The sequence below is a fragment of the Mobula birostris genome, chromosome 26 (assembly GCF_030028105.1).
Source record: "Mobula birostris isolate sMobBir1 chromosome 26, sMobBir1.hap1, whole genome shotgun sequence".
Classification (NCBI taxonomy): Eukaryota; Metazoa; Chordata; class Chondrichthyes; order Myliobatiformes; family Myliobatidae; genus Mobula; species Mobula birostris.
Window position 1 is genome coordinate 14,350,650 of NC_092395.1, and position 6,224 is coordinate 14,356,873.

General features: G+C 43.3%; 1 long non-coding RNA gene across 3 annotated transcripts; it reads left to right on the forward strand.

The window, feature by feature from the left end:
• The first annotated feature begins 229 nt into the window (after positions 1 to 229).
• On the forward strand, positions 230 to 5,156 carry LOC140188195 (uncharacterized). 3 transcript variants are annotated; one of them, XR_011883233.1, is made up of 4 exons: positions 230 to 342; positions 892 to 1,080; positions 2,915 to 3,005; positions 4,055 to 5,156. It is a non-coding gene; the product is annotated as an uncharacterized lncRNA (long non-coding RNA). The 3 variants fall into 3 exon arrangements; XR_011883234.1 differs by having other exon boundaries at positions 4,778 to 5,156; XR_011883235.1 differs by lacking the exon at positions 2,915 to 3,005 and having other exon boundaries at positions 4,778 to 5,156.
• The last annotated feature ends 1,068 nt before the right edge of the window (positions 5,157 to 6,224 follow it).

Genomic DNA, 6,224 nt, shown 5'->3' on the forward strand with positions numbered 1-6,224 from the left:
GGTGGTCTATGATTCAGCTGAATCACACTGTGTGAGCTGAAGGTTTGAGAGTTTTACAGCTGCTACCTATTCTAGTTAGTTATGGCCAATTGACAAGGCATCAGATTACAAAAGCTCTACTTCAGCGTGAATGTGGGGGACTAATTCCACAAGGGACTGCAGATGCCGGAAGTCAGGAGTAACACAAAAATTTCCGGAGGAAGTCAATGGGTCAGGGAACATCCGCAGAGGGAAATGGACAGTCAATGTTTCGGGTTGAGGCCCTTCATCGGAAAAGAAAGAGGGGAGAGGCCAGTATAAAAAGGTAGTGAGAAGGTGTGGAGGAAGGTCTGTTGAATCCAGGTGAGAGGATGGAAGATGGGAATGTGGATTAGAGGGGGAAGTGAGACTGGTGTAGGAAGCTGGGAGGTGATAGGTGTAAATTACAAAAAGCTGAAGAAGATGGAATCACATAGGAGTGGATAGTATTCAATGGAATAAAGAGAAGGAAGTGAGCAGGGGAACTTGAGGGAGGAATGTGTGGGTGGTGGGTAGGGGAGTGGAAAGAAAAAGGATGATGGGGCCAGAAAAGGAGCAAAAAAAGATTGTGACAAAAGCAGTGGTTACCAGATGTCAGAGAAATCCTTTTTCTCTGTTTATTTAATGGGTCTGCGGTTATGGTTTAAATTTTTGCATTTAAGCCCTGTCCTGTGGGATATCAGTTTAAAATAAGGATCATTCATATGATAATAATGTGGTTACGTTTGTGCTCTATTATTAGATAACTTAGTGGTTGAGGTCTTAAATCAGGAATGATGACTTCCAATGCTTATATTAAATAATTCAGGTGCAGTATGGTGTACTTCTCACAAGAAAACATCAATTCATTTGCTTGTTGTTGCTGTCCTGCAGAGAAATCTCAGCATGAGAACCTGCTCAGGAGTGTAAAATACTGGATTCTACACCTGATCTGACAATCCCTTTCCCTGCCAATCCAATAAGGATAGCACTGAGAATGACAATAGCATCAGGTGCCAAGATCACACTTCACTGAGTGGAGAAGCTGTCGCCTTTCAGATGAGGCTCTGTCTATACTTTCAGGTGAATCTTTTGGAAGAAAAGCCAGGGAGTTCTTCTACTATCCTGGCTAACATTTGCTGCCGTTTTGACATCACAAGTGGAGAAAAATATCCGCTTGCATGATTTTTTTGTTGTGCAATAGCTCAATACGTAACAACAGTAAATGGACTTCACTCCCAAGTGGGGATTTGATCCTTTCTACAATAAAGTAAGGCAATACTGAATTTCAAGTCAAATTGACTTTATTGTCGTATATGCACAAGTATGGAGACATGTAGTTGCAATGTAAAACTTCTTGCATAGTATCACAAGCACATAGATTCAGATAATGCATAGAATATAAATTATAAAACCATTAAACCAGGGGTCCCCAACCTTTTTTGCACCAAGGACCAGTTTAATATTGACGATATTCTTGCGGACCGACCGGCCGGGGGGGTGGGGGTGCTCAAGTAGGGGTACTCACCTCAACATGTCTTTTACAGTTATGGTTGTCAACTTTCTCACTCTCAAATAAGGGACAAAAGTAGCAGTCAAATCCCGGGACACCTTACCCCAGGAAAGACTACCATAGCCATGAAGCCTTGCGCGGACACCTATGTGCGCATGCGCGTACATGCCGATTTCCCCCCCTCCCCCCACAAATCGGTTTTGCTTTCATCTTCCCGACTATACTGTACATACATTATTTCTACTTTATATAGGCTGTGTATTTATCATATCATTCCTACTTTTACTATATGTTAGTGTTATTTATTTTCAGTTTTATGTGTTATTTGGTATGATTTGGTAGGTTATTTTTTGGGTCAGGGAACGCTCAAAAATTTTTCCCATATAAATTAATGGTAATTGCTTCTTCGCTTCACGCCATTTCGGCACAAAAGGTTTCATAGGAACGCTTTACCTTAGCAGGGGAAATACGGGACAAGGGCGGTCCCACATGGGACAAACCAATTTAGCCCAATATATGGGATGTCCTGGCTAATACGGGACAGTTGGCAACCCTATGTTCAAGTTCAACAGTGCGTGACAGGGAATGAGGAAAGGTGCAGCTGACTCATATTATTTCCTCGCGGCAAAGTAGCACATGCTTTGCGGCCCGATGGCTGGGGACTGCTGCATTAGACATAGAAGGAGAAATAGTCCATTCAGTCCATTGAATCTGTTCCACCGTTCCATTATGGCTGATTTATTACCCCACTCCACCCCATTCTCCTGCCTTCCCCTGCACCCTTTGATGCCCTTACCGATTGCAGGAGCCATGCACCTGATTTTTTATCTGCATTCTATTCTGTATTGTATGTTTATTATGGTAATTAGTCACATGGGTGGGGGCATGTTAAAAGCAAAGGAATAAGTTATGCATTTGTGCTTTGTTCTAGGCAGCACTGATGGGGGGACTGATGGATATTATATCTTTTTTGACTGCTTAGTTATGCTTAATTACACTTACGTTTCATCATTTCAAGATTGCATACTCTGCTAATTGCTAGTAAAGGATCAAATACATTTCTTCAACTTTCAGGAGAGCTCTAACGTGTGTCATGTTGAATACAAATTGGCCCTTTATGATGTGCAGTGTCTGTAAAAAAGGTAAAAGGAAATTGAATTATGACTTTAGAAAGGGGATTGGATAAAACTTGAACATGAAAATCTTGAAGGAAGTTTAATGGAAAGAGCAAGGGAGTGGGTCTAAATAAAAATGCCCTTCAATGATGTATGATTCTATAGCTCTTATGAGCTCCCATCTGACAAGCAGCTGGTATTGGATGGGGCAGGAGATCCTGATAGATCGTTATTTCTTGTATCAGGGAACCGTTGAGCTAGACTATCTTATCTTGGTATCCATTTCTAGGTCAAACAAACAAAGTCTTCCCCTGATGGAATATTTTCTTTGGTCTAAAATGTTAACTCCATATCTCTTCCTACAGATGCAGCCTGACCTGGTGAGTATTCCTATTTCCCTTCTAATCCCATGCATTGCTGAAATACCTTGAATTTATGTTGGGTTCTAGGACAAAGAAATGTCAAAATTAAGCAGAAAACTATGAAAAAGTTTCAAGGCAACTAAACAAACAGGAATTTTGAGCATCTACCTTAAATGTTATTGTTTAAGACTTTACTGATTCATGCCCAGAAATTAACGCCCTTGATTTTGCACTGGCATATGTAAAATTTAATTTATTTGTTAAATTCTAGTGTCTCTCTGGTAATTGTTCCCTCCCCCTTCCCTCTTCTTCTATTCCCCACTCTGGCCGCTTCTTATTGAGTCTATATGGCATCTAGACAAGTACTTGACTCACCAAAGCAGAGAAGGCTAGTGATACAAAGCAGGTAAATGGGATTAATATGGAACACTGCAGTGGGCACATGGACATTGTGGACCAACAGGCCTGTTTCTGTGCTCTATGGCTCCCTGACTCCATGATACATTCTAATCCACCAATCAGTACAATTTTATTCCTTTCCAACCTGCCATCAGGTCAACAGTTATCCCTCCATCAATATTCCTGGAACAGGCTTTCTGATCATATTGCTTTTTAGGGGAATTTCTGGGTGGAAGTTGGCTGCTCAATTTCCCACTTCATTACATGGGTCTTACTTCATTGATGTTGACCTGCTATGCATCTTTGTGAGATGATGAAAGACTTTATATCAATACAAGCCATTTTGTTTAGTGTGGTGGGTTAGCGGGACACTATCACAGTTCAGGGCGTTGGAGTCCAGAGCCCAATTCCTGCACCCTCTGTAAGAAAGTTTGCATGTTCTTTTTTTCTGTGAGAGCATGATTTTCCTCCAGGTACTCCGGTTTCCTCCCTCAGACCAAAGACGCACTGATTAGTTGGTTAATTGGGCATTGTAGATTGTCCTGTGATTAGGCTAGGGTTAAATAGATGGGTTGCTGGGCAACGTGGCTCATTGTGCCAGAAGGACCTGTTCAATGCTATATTGCTGAATGAATGAATAAATAAATAACTTCACAAAATTTTGCCAGTTTTTAGGAAGAACCCTACATGGAGTGAGAAGGCAAACTGAGGCTTCTGTGAGCAGGGCACTCTCAGGAATATTTGGATTTCTTGATTGGAAGTGGATTGAAAGACAATTCATCTGCTGCAGCAGCACCCCCTACAGGCATTTATTTAATCATGAATTTATTTTACTCTGGTCAACACAATAAGGGATTGCGAGTAGGGGGAATACTGTTATTTAAAGTTATTTGTCACATGTACGTTGAAACATCGAAACACATAGTGAAATGTGTCGCCTGTGGCAACGACCAGCACAGTGCTGGGGGCAGCCCGCAAGCGTGGGCATGCTTTAGGCACCAACATATAATATCCTCATTCCTAACCCCTACTGCCTATAAGGAGTTTGTATGTTCTCCAGCAGAAACTTGTGGGGTCACAGGGCGAATGCCTTACAGACAGTGGTGGCAATTAAACCCTGATCGCAATTGCTGGCACTGTAAAGTGTGCAAGGAGGGAGGAGAAGATGGCGGCGCGACGCAGCGCCCACGGCCATTCCAAATTGATATCGATATGTCTTAACTAGGGGGCCGTGCACAATCCTGATTTGATGGAGACAGCCGTGAGAAGCACAGAGGAACACCTGGAGAAACTTCTGAAATGCCTGCTTCGCTGCCGCTACTACTGTGCGATCAAGAATCTCCGGAGGGGAAGGCCCCAAATCCTTGACTTTGCCTATTTTCTGTTGCCAGGGTCAGGGTCGAAGCGCTCGGCAGAGATGGTGCTCGGTGCTCGGTGTCGGAGAGCTGGTAGGAGGCTTGGAATTTTCGGACGGACTCGGAGTCGGACTGTGGTCGGGTGCTTCCAGGATGCTGCATCGGCAAGTTTGTGGTGCTGGAGGTTCGCCGCCTGCATGGGATGATGGGACTTTCGAGAGACTTTGAGACTTTTACCGTGCCCATGGTCTGTTCTTTATCAAATTACGGTATTGCTTTGCACTGTTGTAACTATATGTTATAATTATGTGTTTTTTGTCAGCTTTTCAGTTGGTTTGTCATGTGTTTCTGTGATATCATTCTGGAGAAACATTGTATCATTTCTTAATGCATGCATTACTAAATGACAATAAAAGAGGACTGCATGTCCTCATAATCTAATCTAAATAATCGCTACACTACTGCGCTGTGCTTCAGTTACCAGCACTCTCACCTCTGAGCTGGAAGTTCTGGGTTCTTTCTCCCACTCCAAGGCCTGAGGATAATAATGTAGACTGATACTTCAAGGTAAAACAAGAGCAGGGATGTGTTGCTGAGGTTTTATAAGGCACTGCTGAGGCCTCACCGTGAGTGGTGTGAACAGTTCTGGGCTTCTCACGTAAGTAAAAAGGTGCTGGCATTGGAGAGGGTTCAGAGGAGGTTCACAAGGATGATTCCAAGAATGAAAGTGTTATCATACAAGGAATGTTTGATAACTCTGGGTCTGTACTCTCTGGAATTTAGAATGAAGAGGGGGGATCTCACTGAAACCTTTCAAATATTGAAAGGCATAGACATGGTAGATGTGGAAAGGATGTCTCCCATGGTGGGGGAGCCTAAGACAAGAAGGCGCAGGTACAGGATAGAGGAGCATCCATTTAAACGAGATGCGGAGAAATCTCTTTAGCCAGGGAATGGTGAATTTGTGGAATTTGTTACCACGGGTAGCTGTGGAGGCCAGGTCATTGGGTGTATTTAAAGCAGAGCCTGATAAGCTCTTGATTGGACACAGCATCAAAGGTTACGGGGAGAAAGCTGGCGAGTGAGAGCTGGCTTCAAGTTCCTGGGTGTCAAGATTCTGAGGATCTAACCTGGACCCAATACATTGATGTAGTCATAAAGAAGGCAAGACAGTGGCTGTACTTTATTAGGAGTTTGAAGTGATTTGGGATGTCAACAAATACACTCAAAAACTTCTATAGTTGTACCGTGGAGAGCATTCTGACAGGCTGGTATGGAGGGGCTACTGCACAGGACCGAAAGAAGCTGCAGAAGGTTGTAAACCTGGTCAGCTCCATCTTGGACACTAGCCTACAAAGTACCCAGGACATCTTTAGGGAGCAGTGTCTCAGAAAGGCAGTGTCCATTATTAAAGACCTCCCCCACCCAGGGCATGCCCTTTTCTCACTGTTACCATCAGGTAGGAGGTACAGAAACCTGAAGG